At 38.5% G+C, this 21,361-nt stretch overlaps 1 long non-coding RNA gene across 2 annotated transcripts in view; it reads left to right on the top strand.

The window, feature by feature from the left end:
* The window catches only part of LOC105853453, a 62,541-nt gene that overhangs the window by 27,173 nt on the left and 14,007 nt on the right, over positions 1-21,361 (top strand). The window lies entirely within an intron of this gene.

Genomic DNA, 21,361 nt, shown 5'->3' with positions numbered 1-21,361 from the left:
AATTTACCCTAAGAAAGGAAAAAAAATAGAAAGAAAGAAAAAATATGGAAAGAGAAACAAAAGTGATAGTTTTTGCTTGTATCTGCTCTGATACCTAATCAGTGTGGCAATACTAGGAACTGTCATGGTAAAATCATATGGGAACAACCTCTGGATTGAAATGTATGCTCTGCTGTGCAACTCACACTGAATTAAGTAGCTGCTCTGTTCCTCAGTTTACTCAACTGCTTAATGACTGAAATACAGTTCCCACAATCATTATTATGATTAAATTATGTATTACATATGATTAAAAACTTATAAAGTATTTTCTGATAGACTAGTTTAAAGTAATTGCTTGAACAATGTGAGCTGCTATTATCTCAGGCTTCTCAGAGTCTCAGATGGAAAGTAAATGGTGTGTTTGATATAAAGAAAATACCAATGACTATGAATATTTTAGTATTTATTTATTAGGTAGAACATTTGTAAACTTGGGTTCTATATGATATTTTTATTTAGGGTGTGTGTTCTAATTCAGTAAATTGTATTAGCATTGAGAATGCCACAGTCCCATTCACTGGCATTAGTAAGACCCTAAGGTATCTTACAACAACACCTAGAAATTACTGGCTTGGATAATTAAAGATGGTTTTATTTCCTACAGGCCAGGAATATTTGGGGCTGAATTATCCAATAAGAATATTAGCAATACATTTACAACACTAACTAGAAGGTATGAGAAGAAAATGCCAATTCTTACAATGAAATGATCCTACATAGGTATTTCAAATTTTCAAATAATCATCATCCATAAAATTAGGCATTTACTGTAGCTACTTATATTTGTGAATTAAAGAGGGAGAGAGAGAGAGAGAGAGAGAGAGTATGTGTGTGTGTGTGTTTAATCACATGGGCATGCCATGTGATTTTACTGGCACTTTTTTTTTAGTGACGGAGTCCCCACCTATTGTTCTTAGCTTGTCCTTAGTCCGACTTCTGGGCATGTGTGAATTCCATGTGAATGATAATTAAATAGTGTCCTCTTGCTGTGATACCATTTTGAGGATAGAGATTTTAGAAACACTGTAACAAAAATCTTTGTTCTTATCCTATGATGAAATAGCATAGGTACTGATAGCCATGTTGTTCATCCAATAGTCAGGAGTAACCTGATACAAAATCCTAATTCAGTAATTCTGCTTTACCACAGAACAATTTACCTTGTAATAGACTGCAAGATCCATAGACCATAGGACCAAATCTCAACATAATACCTAGTATTGGCATCAGCAGAGAGAACATTCCAGAATTTTAGCTCTGAAAGGATTCTTTTTTTTTTTTTTAAAAGATTTATTTATTTGTGCATACAGAACTGGGGTACAGGCCAGAGGCTCAGAGGCGGTGAGAGTCTTCACCAGAGACAGAGCGGGGAGCAGAACAGGCAGATGGACAAAGTACACTGCTGAGGGGAGCAGCAGGCGGGTCAGGAGAGCTCTGCCACGCCATGTGGTCTCCTCTGGGGCAGGCGGGAATCGAACTCATGCGGAAGTGGCTTTAGCTTCTCAGTGCAGTGCTTTAACCCGCTGCACCACCAGGGAGGGCCACTCTGAAAGGATTCTTATAGTAGCTTGGATCATACTCTCTCAATGAAGTCCATACCCTACACCCATATCTGTGAATATGTTACTCTTACATGGTAAAAGGGACTTGGAAGGCTTGATAAAGTTAGTGATCTGGATGGCAGATTCCTGGATTATCTGGTAAACTTAATCTAATCACAAGAATCTTTGTAAAAGGGAGACAAGAGGACAAAATCGATAGAAGGAATTTTGCCAACATAACAGAGTTGAAAGTGATGGGGCCAGGAGCCTAGGCATGCCAGTAGTGTCTAGAAGCTGGTAGAAGCAAGAAACTGACTGTCCCCTGGAGTTCCCAAAATGAACCAGCTCTGATGAAGTGTAAACTGTAGCCTCACTAGAAACGTTTAAAACTTCTGACCTCTAGATCTAGATGCTAACAAATATGTGGGTTTCTTAAATCAATTAATTGTTTTTACTTTTACAACATGACCATCCTTTGTGCTGCTTTCTGCTTCAACCTCCCCTCCCTTCTAGGCCTCAGTGTGTTTGTCAATGTCCAGTAGTTTCTGAAGGTGTTTTATGTTGTTGGATTCTCCATTATGCAAATGCCCAATATTTGTGACTATTATTCTGAAATGTTTTGCTGCATATAACTTTTTCAAATTCTCTTTTCTGTTGAAAACTTCTTTTCTTTAAGCCATCAATTTGTGGTCATATATTTTAGCAACAGTAGGCAATGAAAACAGACCCATATATCATCAAATTCAATCATATCTTTTATGGAATGATAGAAGATTGAGACCACTTGATCATTCATTTATTCACTCATTTAACAAATTATGGAGCTTTATAGTAACTGCCAGACAGTAATAGCAGAATACACATGACCCACACTATGCCTTTTTGAAGCTTTTCACCAGAATCTGAGAAATCGGAACGAGAGATTTCCCTTCCTCAGATGCCATGAGTTTTGCTGTTTTTGTTCCTTTCTGAGGCTTGATAATTTGCTTTTATTTTGATATTCTTGAGCTCTCCAAGGTCTTGTGATAAATTCCTTCACTTATGCAAGTTGGCTAGAGTATGTTTTTGTGGCTGTTATACCCACCCTAGTAAATTACCTAAATAGTTAGTTGATAGTGTCCTATGCTCACTTCAAAAATTTGTGATGATGTGTTAGACCAACAGTTTATTTTTAGCGTAATATTTTATTCCACATAAATAGTCTGCAGGTCTTTAACCAACTGATGTTTTCTTTCCCAATAAGCGAAGGTCACCTCCTAATCTCAGTATTTGGGAAATATTTTTTTCTATCTACATGGAAAGAAAAATGTGGGCCACAGACTGAGTTTGCAACACTCTGATGTCTGAACTGCTAAAATGTGTTAAGGAAAGAATAGTTTTGTTATAAATGTGAATTTCATAATAATTTCTATGAATATTATGTACCACAGCAAATAAGAAAATTGCCTTTGCTGGGTACTTTGAAAAAATAGCCTTGGAATGGATGATGGCATCTGCAGAGTGCCTTAAATGAGTGGCTATCATGCTACTCAATAGCAGGTTCTTCCAATAAAGACTAAAGAGAAATCAGAAAGCAGAGATACTGCCAGTCTGGCCACAAGTGTGGGTGGTTTGCCTTAATGATTCTAGGTACAGACCCTGGCAAATTTCATCCTATACACCTTTGAGATTTCACTGTGTCCTAATGCACTTACTGCAGTCTGTTGATACCATTGATTTTCTTCATTAACTCAGTCACTCTAAACCTTAAGGTCCATATCTAAAAAAAAAAATAATAATAATAATAGTAATGTCAATGTTACAGCTGAATGTTGAGGTTTAAATGAACCAAAACATGACTGACAGTCATGAAGTATTCACAAATATTCTGCTTTTCTTTATCTCCTAAGTAAAATTGGCTTTCCTGTTTCATTTGTAGAGAGAGCGCAGAACTGGCACATGTTACTTCTGAGAAGAGGCAGTTAAGGGCCAGTGTTCATTTTACTATCTTATATCTGCTTCAGCAGCACCCATCTGGCCTCATCATCTAGAGGGGTCTTCAGGTTAGGGTGCCATGATGCTCAGCCTTTGTATACCTCAAGTTAGTCTTTATTATTTTAAGCCACTGATATATTTTGGGTCTAGAGCTCCATATTCTTTTGGGTTGTCAGAAAAGTTATAATGCATATTTTCTCGAAAAACAGAAAAAAACGACATGATTTCTGACAACCAAATCGCTACCTCATTAGTCAGCTTGCCTGGAATGACAGGTAAAGTACTTAACATGTGGTAACCTGTTGCATTGAATGAGATTTGAGACCACAGAACTCATTCACTTACTCGTTTCACATAGTTTACTGGTCACTGCTGCAGGGGCAGAATGCCCTGACTTCATGGCATTCACAATAAGCGCCAACCCCCACCACTCTACACAGAGGACAATCAACCAGAGGAGCTTCATGTCCCTGCAGGACAGAAAGGGCTATGATCCTGGGATGTCCAGAACTCTTTGTGCAGGTCAAAGGGGCAAGTAATGACAATCCCTGGCCACCAACCAACAATCTAATGAGTACATTAAATGTCCCCTGCTCAGTGTTGGTTCTGGGCATGCAACAGGTATTATTCCTGCCTATCTGTATATCCATTTTTAACCAGAAGATATTGGCCCTATATGTTCCTTTACCCAACAAAATGCCCTTCCTTTTAAGGAACCCATACCTAGTTCAGCCATGTGAACCCACTTTCTACCTGTTCTCTGTTGTCCCACTATACTGAAATAAAGCCACATAGTCACCATCCAAATCTGCCGTTTTTCTCTTCTGGATCAGTTAGGCTGACCAGAATGAAAACCTTAGGGTCGCTTGCTAAGAAAAGGAACAAATGAAAGGGCTATTTATCTTACTCCCTGTCTGGTGAAGTGTAGTGATGATTCTTGCTGGGGTCCTGGCAGAACACCTGGCTAAGGGCTGAGGCCTTGTTTCACTGAAGTGGGAAACACGGTTGCTGTTCAAGCTGCTTTCACGTGAGAAGGTTGGTGCCTCTGGGCTTTAAAGCCAAGGCAGGATGACTTTAGATCTTGAATCCAGCCATCAGCTATCAGAGATAGCCCAGTGGGACTGCTATTTAATTGAATGTGTCAGGGTTTCCAGGTTTTCTTCCTGGTATCTCTCAGAGAAGCGGAGGATTCTAAGAGAGTTGGTGATCAGCTTCTTCCTCCCCAAGAGAACGCTAAAATGAAACCTACATTTCTCTATGTTCTTGGTGTAGCTTTAAGCAGTATCGATGATGTGGGGGAAAAAAAAAATAACATTGGCTTGGGAGTCACTCGGCTCCAGTGTGACCTTGGCCTTGATGCCTGCAAAATGTGTGAGCTTGATTAGCTGTTTGATCCTCCAAAACTCAGCTTTCTTATCAGTAAAGAGGTAATGTTAACATTTTATAGGCTGTGTTCAAAATACTAAATGAAATCATTCTGTTAAGCATTTTACAAGTGTCTGGGGCACAATGCACCTTCAATACGTGTTTGTGTCTTATTTCCTTCTGAATCGGATAGTTCTTGTTTTAGCCCTTAGGCCCCTGGATGATCACCAGAAGGTGTTGCTACTCAGCACATCCCAATGCCCTTTCACACGAATCACATTTATTTATCTTCCCAATGACTCTATGGATCAGTACTATAATTGTACTCATTTTATAGAGACAATTGCAGAAGTAATGAGTTTCATCAATGATCACAAAGAGTATTTGTTACACTGAAGTCATTGAATCCAGAAGCCCCTCTCTTTCTGATTCATGCTTTTTGCTTTGAGATTTCCAGGGGATCTGACTTGGTGGTGGTCACCAAGTAAGCCTGGTTAGGACTTGTATCTCTATATGTAGACTTCTGACTTCCACTGTCATAAGAAACACCTGGTGGAGAAAGGGGTTAAATCTCAGCACTATGAAGCTGATCACATCCACTGCAGCACAAGTTCCATTCCCGGCCAGGGAGTGACCCACATGGCGCAGCAGACCTCTCCTGACCCACCTGCTGCCCCCCTCAGCATTGTCTTTCAATAGATCTGCCTATTCTGCTCCCCACTCTGTCTCTGGTGAATCCTCTCACCCCTTCCCCACATTTATGGCTTGTACCCCTGTTCTTATATACATAAATAAACAAATCTTTTAAAAGAAAGAAAGAAACACCTCGATTTTCAGTCAACTCTAGACTTGTTGAACCTTCACTGGGAAAGTGGAGCTATGCCCTGGCCTCCAGTGTGCCTCCTCTCTCCAACTTTCACCCCAAATTCTACTCTTCTCCCAAGGATGCTGACCTTCATGGACTACTTTCCTGTTGGCAGCTGCCCTAAATGGCTCCATTTAGTTTGTCTGAGGCCGGATTCTCTTTTGAGTTTTATTAAATACGCCATGTCCTCATTACAGGAGGCCACAGTGTGATATAATTCTAAGGTACTGACCATCTTGGTAAGTGATGCCTTATCAGAGCATTCTCATTTCAGCCTAATTTCCTGACAGGACCCTGAGTGGCATAACAGAGAGCTCCAAAAAGTACTAGGAAAATGCTATCAAGATGTGTTTGTTTTCCGTCACCAAACCAAAGGCTATCCTCTTAGGACTCGTTTTCTCTTCCAAGGGTGTGCTACATAGTAATTTTAGTTTTGTTTTCCCTATGTATAAAAAGTGTTGGAATCTGGTCATGTGAAAATAGAAATTTTCAATAGAGCTGAATGCCAAAAATAGCCTAGCTCAACCTCAGAGGTTGTAGAATATCATTGTCTTAGTTTTCTCTGGCAGTCACAATAAAATACCTCAGTTTCTTCTAATACAAATAGCATTTGCCTAGTGGAATGATTAATAAACTAAGTGAGTTACTATAGGCCCAAAAGATATGCCTAGAAATGGATGTTTTCAGTCAGGTAGACTCACATGAGACATCAGGAGTCCATGTGGAAGTACACAAAGGCATTGGAGTGCTTTGAGTGATTGAAAGGGTCATCCAGCACCCCTGACAAATGACTTGGAAATTGTTGGCATTTGCTGATAGCCTGAGATCATGTGATATTGGTTCACAAAAAGAGGACACATTTCAAATTATTATTTTTTTTTTGTATTTATTCCTATCTCTTTTCCCATTGACTTTTGCCAAAGAAATAGATCACTTTCCAGGGTTCTCCCTGGTGGTGCAATGGATTAAAGTGCAGCACTAGGAAGCTAGCCACAGCTGCTTCAGCACCAGTTCAATCCCAGTCAGGGTGGTGACCCCCATGGCACAGCAGACTTCTGTCTCGCCCACTGCTCCCCTCAGCAGTGTACTTTGTAAGTCTGCCTGTTCTGCTCCCCACTCTGTCTCTGGTGAATCTTCTCACTGCCCCTGTACCTCTGGCCTGTACCCCAGTCCTGTATGCAATAATAATTAAATCTTTAAAAAAAAAATAGATCATTATCCAGAGAAGCTTTGGTGCCTTTTCAGTAAGCAAACACCAGTGTCACCTACATGTTATAATTCTCTAAAGGGATTCCATGAGTAGCTTTGAGATGCCTCCAAACTACAGCCCTCCCACAGCCAGATTTCTGGCTTCTACTACCTTCCCATTGATTCCCCACTGCCAAGCCCAGCTCATCATATGAGCTTAAGTTTTGGTCAAACTCCATGAGTCTGTGTGCTGCTCATCTTGTGTTTGTGTCCTACCTTCTCCTCACCAAGTGGCACCTAGTTAGTACTTGAAATTTTATTTATGCCATGGTGGACCTATTTTCCTTGACAAGAAAAGGTTATGTTGGATTTATAATCAAAACTTTGATTCTGTCATCTGTTTGTTTTTATGACTTTCTTTTCCACCTAGTCCAGCCACCAATTGGAAGGAAAGAGGTTTTCAGTAATGGAATTTGAGGTTTTGTCTAGATTCTCCTGGTGTTATTCAAACCTTGTTTGTGAGGGAGTTAAGTAAATAGCTACTTCCATGCTTGCTTTCTTCCTCACTCTCCAGTCCGAGGGTACAGGCTTTCACTATATTTCAAGAAGATGAAGATAAAGCATGTGATTTCCAAATGTGTATTCCCAACCTGCATCTTCCTAGACTTAGTATATACTCTAGACTTAGTATATGCTAGGAAATGTCAAATAGGTGTCTCAAACATGGCAGATCCACGATAGAATTTTTTTTTGACCTACTGTTCACCCTTTTAATCTCATGGAAAGATTAAAAACAAGACAAAAGTAAAATAAAACATTTCCTCTCTAATCTTCCCAGTCAACAGAATTTAACTTGGCCTTCCTAATCTCCTTAGGCCAACAAACAGGTGCTTGTGTTGCTCTGGCTCAAACACATCACACTACTCCTGATTCTGTTCCTTCTTGAAGAGTCCACATTTGATACAGCTACAAAACTATGAGCTCTACTTATAAAATCGTTTTTTTTCTTAAATTTACTTTGTTTATTTATGCATACAAGAACTGAGGTGTAGGTCAGAAGTGTCGAGTAGGAGGGTTGTGAGAGTGTAGTGAGGGGGCAGAAAGGCCGAATGGAATAAAATACATTGCTGAGGGGAGCAGCAGATGGGACAGGAGAGGTCTGCTGCACTCTGTGGGTCCCCTCCTTGGCCAGGGCTCAAACTCATACTACAGTGGCTGCGGATAGCTTTGCAGTGCTGAGACTTAACTCCTTGTGCCACCACAGAGGCCCTCTAAAATCTGTTATTTTTCAACATAGTCATTACTGTAGCTCTACTTTAGGTCACTGATGCCTCTCAGCTGGTTTATATTTATAGCTTTCAAGTTGTTCTCCCAGTGTAGTTGTTACTACACTTAGGTGTCTATTGATGAATAGTAAATCACCACATGTGATCTACTAATCTCCACATAGTTGCAATCTTGTAGTTTCTGCAGGTCAGCTTATCTGAGGCCTCTGCACCCAGGATTCCCACAGACTGCAATAAAGGTTGGATCGATTGCTGAGGTCTCATCTAAAGATATGACAACAGAAATATTCCCTTCCAGGGTCATATGTCTGAGGACAAGGTTTAGTTCCTCAAGTGCTATTGGGCAGAGATCCCCCTCATCTACCCTTCTTTGTAACATGAACTTATCCAGCATCATTTATTTCTTATCCAAGTATATGAGTGAAGAAGACAATAGAGCCAGCTAGCTAGATGAAACTGCAGTTTGTATATTGATTCACAGATGTGATAGATCAGCAACTTTATCATATTATGTTGCCTAAAAGCAAACTCTAAATCCTACCCACATGCATAAATGTAGTACTATGCAACAACATAATTATCAGGGACCAGCATTTATTTGGCATCTACAACATTCTACTAGAATGTGTTTTTCATGCAGTTGTCAAAGAGATTCTCTGAAGCACAGATTAAGCTATGTCATGTCTCTATATTAAACCTTCCAGGTGTTTTCTAGAGAACTCATAATAGACTTCAGATTCTTCCGCAAGGTCTTGCAGCAACACATATCATCTGAAAACACTCCAAACTCATTCTCATCCAGAATCACTGACTTCCTTCTGGGAAGTCTTCTTGCCCCAGGCACATCCATGGCTTGCACTTCCCTTAACACAGGCTTTTGTAACAAAGTCCCTTCTTTAAGGAGGCCAATTTGAAGCTTGTTATCTGAACAGTACTTCCTTCATCTCTGTCTGCCTCCTTCCTCTTCTTTGTTTTTTATTCTCAATATTATTTTAGTTATATAAAATATACATGCCACATTTAACCCTCTGCTTTTCACAATTCAAAAGAAAGCTCCATGGAACAGAGATTTTTGTCTACTGTGTTTGTGAAATATATATGTGTGTGGCTAGATATCTATCTCTGTATCTGTTTCTATAGCGATTTATAAAGACCTATTTGTTAAAACGAAGGGGAAATTTGTTAGGACTATTGTTACTTTGTTCTGTAGAAACTTTCTGTGGAAGTAAAAAAAAGAGTACTGGTTTCTTTCAATAATTACTCTGTAATTGTCTGAAAGAATAGAACAAAATGCTAAATTCCGATCACTAGAGAGAAGTGTATCTTCTTTTAATTAAGGGGAGATTCTTCCAAGGACATTCAGTTCCCTTTACTGTTGACTCATCAAGTAACTCTCTCCCACTCACTCAGGGATCTAATTGACCTGTACCTAGGAAAGACTGAGAATGTGATTACAAGGATAGTTCCTTCTCCCTGTTTTCAGTATGTCTCTTACTCACGATTAAAATGACATTCCTGTTTATGAGGTAACATCAGAGCTAATGTAACAAAATCAACTTTATGAACCCAGAAAACCAAGGACTCATCTCTTCACTATCACCCTCCAGTGAGAGTGTGTCTCCTCCATGTGGACAAGTCTGTGAACCTTATCTGTCCATGACCATCATCTGCTATTCCAAATACATTTGTCACTCAGGTTAGATTCAAGTTATATTTGGTTAGCTGCACATATTGTGGCTCTTCATAATTAGCCTACAGGAGCCTAAGGTTGACAGTTTGTTGCTGAGAGGAAAGGGCAATTACTGTGATTATTTTTCTCACAGTAGCTGCCTAATAAAGCCTAAACTGGCCAACTTCTATGCCCTTCAGGGTTGCAGAAATATAAACAGGAAGTTAACATTTCCATAGCAATAACAGTTCTGTAATAAAAGCGGAGGAGAAACAATAAAACAGAAGGTCAGGATAAAAGCAATTTACATTTTATTAACATCCTAACACTACATCAGAATAGATTTTAAATATTAAAATGGAGTCAGGGTATAATTAGAATAGCATTTGTAAGCAAATGATATTATTTCTGTTTTAGGCAGGACTTTTCTCTAGTCTTCCAGCAAGGTGCAAACATAAAGCATTTTTAAATTCCCTCTATTTGTAAATTTTGCGGTGTTAGCTTATGGATAATTTTGCCCCAGCTAGTTTTTCCACTTGTAACATAAGTGTTCTTTTCAAAGAAAGGTCATGGGATTCATTGTACTTTTCACTTGTTCGTAATCACTCCATTGTTGTGAGACACAATGAAGTTAATGGAGACAGTGATTTGAAACAAGTCAAATAAATTCTTTCAGACATCCTTAATAATCCAACAGTGTGACAGATGGTCCTTTAGGTGTGGACATAGCTGTCAACTGCTAAAGTGTCCCAGATTGTCTGAAATTTAAGAGTTTTCTTTGTCAAACTTTTAAACATTCCTCTCCTCTAACTATGAAAGACAGAGGTGACTTCTAAGAGAATTAGATACTTCAACACTATGTGGAGAAAGTATGAACTGAATGCCAAGCAGAGAGAAATGGGGACTGGGCGATGGGCAGGTTGACATAATTCACCAAGAGTTGGTGACCTCTTGTTAAGGATAGAAGAAGAGAAGAGGTTATTTGACCCTGTAAACTATGAATTTCTTGCTATAACCTTGAGCTGAGCAGACTTCTAGGGCCTTTGGTCCTTATCAGGTGATGGGCTTATGAAGTTAATAGTGTAGCTAACAATTGGGATTCAAAAAGAACCCTAGAATCCCAGAATCCAACGTAAGAGAATCTATCCTTTGTTGCCCTAGGAAATATATCCAATTTCTTTAGATTACTATAAATGCCTTAATAGTAATTTTTTAACCTTCCACACCTTAAAATAAGTTTAGAACCAAATAAGAGCCAAGTTATTCTTGTCCAAAGATGATGTTATATTGTCTTTTATTTCCCTGTGTCACTTCTTATTACTGAGACATAATTTTGATGTGGGATATTGTCACTGATTTTGACCCTTTAGTTGCATATAAATTGTTATTTGCAGATGATCCATAGAAAAATATCTCTATAAATTTACATCCGAGTCCTAGAGTAACTCTCAGTTGGGTTAGCTTGTGTGTTTTATGTTATATCGCCGATGAGACTGGAGTAGTTTCCTTGTTTAAAAAAAAAAAAAAAGCCAGAGAAGTTTTAGCAGTAGCCATGGTAATTTTATGTATTCATACTTTAAATAAGCAAAAATTTTTAATATAGTCCTAGGAGACTTAATACTAGCAAATGGCATGCTAATTTTGAAGTCCTATAATTTTAGTGCACTGAACATTTATGGGAAATTGTGTAATTCCATGTGAATGGAATGCTGCCCTCTTATGGTTCCACAATGCTCTCTAGGGCCAAACATAAAATCCCAGTCTCTAGTTAAGGCAACAAATTGGGGGCTAAAACCTGGAGGGATAAAACATTTAACCCAGAAATGCAACTTACAAAACAGTGTTGCATAGAGATGACGCACAGTCCAAGTTCATATACTTAGCTAGCTTGGAGACAAGGATAGGACCCACTCCATCACTTTTCCCATTCTAAATATTTGAATACAGTTTCAATCTCTGGTTTTATAATTCAGATATTTCAAGAAAAACATAAAGCCTCAGTTTTATCAAAGAGAAGTGTGATAAGATTAATTATACTAAATCATTAAGATGTCAGAGCTCCTCAAATTTGGAGAATGACTTCATTTTGTCAAGTGAGAAAATTTGGAAAGATCTCAAATATTATACTTAAAATTTCCAGTTTTCAGGAAATTTTTAATTAACTTTCCCCCAATCACTCTTATTCAATTTAGCACCTGAAAATTTACCCAGCATCATGATAATCTTCCAAATGTTGGATAAAAGCTATTACTTTCCTTAAAACTACTCTTTCAAGATCATCATTTGCATTTTGTTTTTTACCCTAAGCTCTGTTTCTACTTGAATCTATTTTATTGAGGTATAACTCACACACACAAAACATGCATTGTAGTCTACATTTGAATATGTTTTGACAGCATTAAAATTAGGGTATAGAATGTATCCATCACCCCAAAAATTTCATTGTGCCTGAGTTCAGGTAACCCTCTACTTTGACCTCTTGACAATATGTCACCAGAGATTGGGTTTGCCTTACATAGACCTTTATATGGAAGAAATTGTCTGACTTCTTGCATTCACCATAACCATTTTCAGTTTCCTAATTGCTGTTTTATGTATCAGTAGTTTGCTTTTGTTTAATTCAAAGAAGTATTTCATGATATGAACGTGCAATGGTATTTGTCTTCTCTTGCTTCTTTTGCTTTGCTTGCTATCATCTGTACTTTTAATTTTCAAATGGTTATCGGGAACGTCTCATTTTGTCAGGGGCTTTAATTTGCATTTGTCTGATCATTAATGTCTTGAGCACCTTTTCATGTGCCCACTAGTCATTCAAATATCTTTTTGTGATAAGCTCTCTAGCCAAAACTTTTGGCTATTAAAACATTGGATTTATTATCTGTAATTGAGTTGTAGGTGTTCTTTATAGATTCTAGATACCAATTCATTGACAGCTATGTGTATCATCAGTATCTTCTCCCAGTCTGTGGATTTTCTTTTCATTTTCTTAATGATGGTTATGAAGATTCATATGCTATTGATTGAATATTTATGTTCCTTTACCCCACATTCATATGATGAAATTTTTTTTAAATAAGTTTTTTTAAAGATTTGTTTATTTATTCTTACAGAACTGGGGTACAGGCCAGAGGTGTGGTGAGTGAGAGTATTCATCAAAGACAGAGTGGGGAGCAGAACGGGCAGATCTACCGAAACATTAAATGAGGCCTTTGGGAGGTGATTAGGTTGGAAGAATGGATCCTTTTAAAAGAGACTCAGAAATTTCTCTTGCCCCTTACCTCATGTGGGGACATAGGAAGATGATTTTGGTAAAGAAGAGTCCCCACCCAAACAATTGAATCTACTGGTGCCATGATCTTGGATTTGCCAATCTCCAGAATTGCCAGAAATGACTGTGTATTGTTAGTAAGCTATCCATTGTATGTCACTTTAGTGTAGAAGCCCAAATAAAGTAAAACACCCACTATTATTTTAAGTACACTAATTTCTCAGTGTTCAGTATCCTGTTTTAAGACATCATTTGATAGTGAGTCTTTTAAAATGCAAGAGATGAGTAATATAGGAAAAACTTAAATGGAAAGGCTAGAAATGAAAACAATATAACAAAGGAGGAAAGTGTCTTTGATGGGCTCTTTCTTAGACTGAACATGATCAAGGACAGGATTGGTGAGCTCTAAAATAGGTCAATGGAAATGGCCCAAACAAAAAATCAAAAAGAATTTCCAAAATAGAACAGGGTATCCAAAACTGTGGACAATATCAAAAGTTACAACATAACCATAATTGGAATAACAGAGGTAGAAAAAGAAATGGAGTAAAAGAGATATGTGAAATGTTAGTGCTCAATATTTTATAAAGTTAATAATAGACTCTACCCCCCCCCAAAAAAAAAGCATAAAAGACCCACACATGGGTGTAATATATCCAAACTGTAGAAAACCAAAGACAAAGAGGAAACCTTGGAAGAATAAATAAAATAATCTTGACAATTTTCAGATTACATCAGTATGGAAGTAGCATGAGATGTAGGAATGAAGGGAAGTAAAATTTTCTTTATGTGAGTTAGCTATCTGTACAGATTAATTCTAGGTAGTAAAGCATGTCGTATGTTGTATATGTACATAAAGTAAATCTGCAAGGATAGAAATGGAAAGAGGGCAAAAACTTCCAAATCGCTAAAGAAAAAGGGAATTCAAATAAACTTTTATGAAACTGCTGCATTAACTCTTTTACCTAATTTAAGAATTTTACGTCATTAAAAAAAACACAATTGAATTATATTTACTGAGACCAAAATAGCTTCTCTTATATTGTTCACTGAAAACTATGTGTATATATGAGCTATAAGAAAAAGTTGAGAAGAATACAGTTCTAAACAGAGAAAGGAAATTAAGTGCAGAAGGAAGAAGGGAACAATTTTTCTTGCTTACTTTGTGTGTGTGTGTGATACACATATGTGTATGTATGTATATATGTATATGTATGAGTATATATTATATATACACATATATGTGTGTATGTATATATAATATATGTGTGTATATACACATATGTATATGTATATATATAATATGTGTATATATATACATGTATATGTGTATATATATATAATGTGTGTGTGTGTTGTGTGTGTGTGTGTGTGTGTGGTGTAATTTATGTAACTTGGAAAATAATTTTAAAATTTATAAGCCTCTCTGAATTTCTCATTCTTCTTTGTAAATAGAAGGATAAAATTAACATGGGGGAATATGTGAAAATACAAATTATTTCTGTCCACAAAACCTTCAAATGTCACATTAGGAGATAAAACTTCAAAGGGAAGTAATTTGTTCCTGGAACACAACTCTTCATTTAAATACAATCTTCATTTTTCAAGAGAAAACAAATGGGAGCATTTGACCCCAGTGGCCTTATGCCCACCCTTGTACCACAAATGCCATGTAAAAACCATGAAAGAAACCACATCAAGGCAGATTAGACCACTGAGAACTTCAAGGAAATCATGTCAGCCACTCATGATTTATCTGCGGACTTTTGTTAGAAAAAACCTCGCTGAGTAACCCAGAGCTAATGGGAAAAGTCATAAGTTAAAAGTCATCTTTTGAAATAACATGAAAAATAGGAATTTAAAAATCTACAAATGCCATGGATTTCATATGCTTGGGGCATCCTGTCTTTCAGGGAGTAAAATAGCGAATGCTATTCAGTATGCTTAAAGGCATTATTTTCCTCCCATGTTGGATAGTCTTTTATTCTCTCATTTCTGCCCATGGGAGAATATTTTAATGAGTTGGTTTTTGTATGTATACATGAGTACTAGAATAAATATACGTTTCTGAGCATTCAAAATATTTCTGGAGCTTCACATATAGAGTGTGTAATACAGAAGGCTGTGCTGTGGGGTGTGTTGAGAACCTGGACACTAGGGCCACACTGTCTGGTTGACATCTCAGCCATACCACTTCCTGGGCATGTGCCATTGACCAAATATCTACCTCCCTGTTTTGGGAACCTCAACTCAAGGTTTGGGAACTAGTACACATTACATCAAGTTGTGAGCATAAATGGCATACAATAATGTATATTTCTTACAGCCCTCCCTGGTACAAATTATACCAACAGTAACTTAAAATCTTCATATCAACCCCCATCATCTGATGTAAAGGACCTTGAGACTCTGGAAGGGAAGGTCACTGACCAAACATCTTACAAATGGTGGATGGAAATGGTGAGCACAAAGCAAATCCAATAGGATATGGGAAAATCCTGCTCTCATTCTTCATTAAAATACATTAATCAGGGGCCCTCCCTGGTGGCGCAACGGGTTAAAGCACAGCACTGAGAGAGAATCTAAAGCCACTTCCGCATGAATTCAATTCCCGCCTGTCCCGGAGGTGACCACATGGCGTGGCAGACCTCTCCTGACCCGCCCGCTGCTCCCCTCAGCAGTGTACTTCGTCGATATGCCTGTTCTGCTCCCCACTCTGCCTCTGGTGAAGCCTCTCACCGCCCCTGAGCCTCTGGCCTGTACCCCAGTTCTGTATGCACAAATAAATAAATCTTTAAAAAAAAAACATTAATCAGTAACACTTTTACATCAGATTTTCTTATCTTTATAATTGCATATAAACTCTAAGAAGGAAGGAACAATTAAATTTTTCACTTGTTAGAGAAATTTATTATTATTATTTTTTGTATGCTCTATTTCTGTGCCCTGGGATGGCAAATATTGCTGAAAGAGAGAAATCACCATTTATCAACTACATTATGAAGTACTTAAGAAATGTCTGCCAAGAACTATGGAGATAAACTGATATAGAGATAAACTGCATTTACATGTAATCTTTACAACAATCTCTGGAGGTTGGTGTTTTTATACCTGTTTTACAGATGTTTTACAGATGTTGCGTAGAGGAAGAATTTTTCTCTCCTCAGACTATGCATTCTCCTAATGGGTTCTAAATCTAAATCAAACTTAGTTGATTGGTTCTGCTACTTTCTGAAGTGTGTGATTTTGAGTTATTAAACTACTGAGTTTCATCTGTAAAGTGCAAATAGTAAATATAACCTAGATCAATGAATAATTAATTGCATCAGACGGGGCAATACTCTTAAAGTCCTCAACTGTAATCACAGCGGGTAGTCGATATATATTAAGCATTTTTCATTCTCATCATCATCACTAATATGAATTTTAGTAGCATCCACTGAGGTAAAATGACCTTTATTAAATTTAGCCTGACTTCCAGTGTCCTCTTCAGCATGAAAAATACCCTCGCTAAAATGCCAAGACTTTGGGGGTCACTTATACAGATAATTGAATCATTTTAAACAATTCCATTGTGTCTGTCCAAAATGATCATTGTTTCTGTAAAAAATGTAATAAAAAAATGACCAAATACATTTTAAAATATATAACTTCTTCACAGGAACATTGCCTGTAAACTTACAGGAGTAGATAGTATGTGATGTGTGATAAAAATCTGTATGCAACAAGCATTTCTTCTCAAGCTAAAAGATATGACCTCATATCAAGGTTATTCACTAAGGACTATGAAGCCAAATTATTGAGATTTTATCATCATTTGTGATTGCACTTCAGAAGTTTAAAATCCCTTAGGGAGAAAATTTCACATATGATATTTTTAATCTTTCTCAACTTCTAGAAATGATGATAAACTGCCTTATTTCAGAATGATCAGTAGATTGAGGGTGCTAGTTATATCCGAGTAATATTTGTCCAAAGCCCTAAATTAAAAGGTATAATACACATATCGAAAATGATACTATAAGCATTCTATATAACATTGAACTTTCAGTGAAGAAAACATTTTCCTTGATTATTCTGAAGCCACTTTGCATTCTTAAAGTGTCTTACCATGTTATCATTATAAACCTTAATTGTTATGATAGCAGACATTTCAGCGCAAAGAAAAATCGTCTCACAGAGAGCAATTCAAAAATGGAACAGGCCATGCTGGAATTGTATGGGGTTCCCTTCTTCAGGGGGCTTCACACTAAGGCTGCAAGATGGCTTGCATAAAGATTGCAAAACAGATGTTAGGGTGAGGAGTCCCAGAGTGGAAGTTTCCCAGAGCTAATTGTATTTACTTGCTGGGGCTGCCCTAACAAAATACCACAGGCTGGGTGGCTAAAACAACAGAAATTTATATTCACCAGTCCTGGAAGCTAGAAGTCCTGGGTCAAGCTGTTGTCAAGGTTTAGTTCTTCTGAGGTAGCTTGTAGATGGCCACCTTTTCCCAGTGCTTTCAGTCTTCCCTTTCTTTGTGGCCATGTTCTAATCTCTTCTTTTAATAAGGACAGCAATCCTATTGGACTAGGGTCTACCTCATGGCTTCATTTGACCTTTCAAGACTAGTTTCCAATTTAGTCACAATCTGAAATACTGGAAAATACTATTTTTCCCCCAATTACCTACATACACTAAAAAGACTCAACTGGGTATAGTTTGCAAAGTTAAATCCCAAACTCAAGATATTTAATTGTTATGTGCTGTAGCCTTGGGCACAAAGCCTTTATAATTCATTCAATATGAGCAAAACAAAAAGGACCTCAAATGCTTCTTTCTTTCTTTCTTTTTTTTTTCCTATTTTTTTTAATTATTACAAAAGTTTATTTTTACATCATTTTGCACATTTTTTTTTCCATTTCGATTGTAATCCCCGCGGGTTTCCCATCACCAAATCACCCGTGTGCCACCACCATAGTCCCATGCATTTCCCTCCCTTCCTCCCCCCCCCATTTTTGATCCCATTCCCCACTCCACCGCCACAACATGTCTCTGGTATATGGTTGTTCATTATTTTTCTCGCCTGGTCCATTATATTCCTGCTATGAGTGAAACCATCCGGTATTTTTCTTTCTCTTTCTGGCTTACCTCACTAAGCATGATCTTTTCCAGCTCCATCCAAGTTCCTGCAAAAGACATGTGTTTCTCTTTTTTGGTTGCTGAGTAATATTCCATTGTATATATGTACCACATCTTTTTTATCCAGTCATCTACTTTTGGGCATTTGGGCTGCTTCCATGTTTTTCCAATTGTAACTTTATTTCTTTTTTTTTAAGATTTATTTTATTTAGTTATGCATACAAGAACTGGGATATAGGGCCCTACCTGGTGGCGCAGCGGGTTAAAGCACAGCACTAAGAAGCTAAAGCCACTTCAGCATGAGATTGATCCCCTCACCCCCACCCCCAGGAGGTGATCCATATGGTGTGCAGACCTCTCCTGACCTACCCGCTACTCCCCTCATCAGTGTACTTCCTCAGTCTGCCTGTTCTGCTCCCTACTTTGTCTCTGGTGAATCCTCTCACCATCCTTGTGCCTCTGGCCTATACCCTAATTCTGTATGCATAAATAAAATAAATCTTAAAAAGAACTGGGTTATAGGCCAGAGATGTGAGGGTGAGGAGATTCACTAGAGACAGAGGGAGGTGTAGAACCAGTGGACTGACTGAAATACGCTGTTGAGGGGAGCAGCAGGTGGGTCAGCACCCTGGCTGGGGGTCAAACTCCTGCCACACTGGCTGCTGATAGCTTGATAGCACTGAGTCTTAGCCCCATGTGCCAACAGGGAGGCCCAGCTTCTTTATTTCTTGCTGAAGCTCTGAGTTCTACCTGACAAGAGTCCCTGGACACGCTTACTGGCGAGCGGATTGCAAGCCCCTCAGATATAGCCGCCCAGCTGTGTGCAATATGTGTGGTTGCACTGTTCAGCTAACTGCACTTATTTCTTACTGCATGACAGTGAAGGTGTAGGTCTTTCCCTGGAATTTGAGCAGGATGCCCTAGTGCTGAGAAAATGCATACAAATGCCTGAGTCAGTTTAGTGGTCTTTACCAAAAATATCTTGGCCTTTGACTCACCCAGGCTGCCAGTAAACTGTGTGTTTTCCCCCTCTCCACAGATATGCTAAATCTAGTAACATCACATCAGTGCATTCCAAATTGGATGCAACATTGAATTTTAGTTTGGGAATCCTTATCAGTTCAAATGTTTTATCAGAGGCGAGTGGGATGGGAAGATATTTAATACCCAGGCTAACCTCGTAAGTTTACAGAAGTCCAGGAAGGTTAAGTGACCCACACAGGTCACAAGGTCACATTGCTGGTTAGCAGGAGACCCCAAAATAACTCTAGGCTCCTGATGTGATGAATGAAGAAATCTTGTCCTCTGCCTCATCTCAGCAGATGATCTCCTATGGGGAGGACAGCTCCCCTCAAACTACCACTGAAGGAGGTAGCAAGGTCTGCTCATCACTGCCATTGCAGATACAGAATTTCCATTAGATCCTGTGCTGCTTTAGCGGGAAGAAATGTTTGAGAGGCAAATAACAAAACATTCAGGAAAGCAAACAGATTTAATGTTCAATCTTGGCCTCGGTGGGTGGCTCTTTTAATGGAATCCGAGGAAGCAGCTTATTTGCATCAGCAAGTTTGTCTGAGATCTTTCAGGGCACCTGAGTCACTCCCTGGTTTGTCCAAACCTAGAGCTTCCCTGAGTTTCCTCCCACGCAGGCTCCATCTGAGGCAGGGAAACAATCCCTCCAGCTGGCCCGGCAGACTGTGTTTCTCCTCGTACATTTACAGCTGGGCAAAGGTTTTATTTTCATAAAGAACTTTTTTTCTCTTGAGTATTTCTATCATGTGCATGGATTTCAGAATGGATTTTTATTGTGGCTTGTTTTTCACTGAGAAGGGTATAAATTATTTCTATTTTAATTCAATTTGATAGACTTGTCTGTAATATGCAGGTGGAATGTGAAGTTAAAAAAGGAAACTTGGTCATATTACAGAAGGCAACAATGCTGCTACTGAGTAGATATTAAATGTCTCTTTAAGCAAATGATTAAAACTTGAAATAATTAAAACCTGTATAAGAACCATTTCAAATTTATTTTTTAAGATTTATTTATTTGTGCATGCAAAGCTGGGGTACAGGCCAGAGATGCAGGAGCAGTGAGAGGATTCATCTGAGACAGAGTGGGGAGCAGAACAGGCCGATTGACTAAGTACACTGCTGAGGGAAGCAGCGGGTGCATCAGGAGAGGTCTGCTGCGCCATGTGGTCACCTCCAGGGCAAGCGGAATCGAACGCATGCGGAAGTGGCTTTAAATTCTTAGTGCTGTGCTTTAACCCGCTGCACCAACTGCACCACCAGGGAGGGTCCCATTTCAATTTTTAAAAGCATGGATCATGGAGCAACATTTATTGTGTGTTCCAATTTTATAAATGAGGAAACCAAGCCTCAGAAAATAAGGAACTTGACAAAGGAAAACTCTTACTCTGTTGGTGGGATTGTGCACTGGGACAACCCCTATGGAAAACAGTGTGCAGTTTCCTCAAAAGACTGAAAATGGATCTATCATATGACCTAGCAATTCCACTCTTAGGAATCTACCCAAAGAACACAAAAGAACTTGAATGGAAACCTGCACTCCTCTGTTTACCATTTATACTAGCCAAGATATGGAAACAACCAAAATACCCCAAACAAATGAGTGGATCCAGAAGAAGTGTATATGTATGCAATGGAATACTACTCAGCATTTAAAAAGATAAGCTATTTGCAGCAACATCGGTGGGACTGGAAGGTATTATGCCAAGTGAAAGAAACCTGCAGGGGGGGATAGTTTTGGGGTGGGGGGTAGATAAGTACTGAATGGTGTCACCCATATGTGGAATGTAGAGAAACCAAACAAAGGGTCAGATAAAGTCAGACTTTAAGGCAAACCCTTGAAAGCTTCCAAGAGGGGAGAGGGAGAGGCAGGGATAAGGGAAGGAATGAAAACAGGGTGGTGGGGTGGAAGGACAATGGGCACTTTGGTGGTGGGAGAGCAGTGATGACCACGCCTAAGGGGAGAAAGCCTGTAAGGTCAAAATAGTTATAAAAATGAAAGAATTTTAATTT

The sequence above is a fragment of the Condylura cristata genome, unplaced genomic scaffold (assembly GCF_000260355.1).
Source record: "Condylura cristata isolate star-nosed mole 26May11 unplaced genomic scaffold, ConCri1.0 scaffold00009, whole genome shotgun sequence".
Taxonomy (NCBI): domain Eukaryota; kingdom Metazoa; phylum Chordata; class Mammalia; order Eulipotyphla; family Talpidae; genus Condylura; species Condylura cristata.
This window is presented reverse-complemented; position numbering and strand designations above follow the sequence as displayed.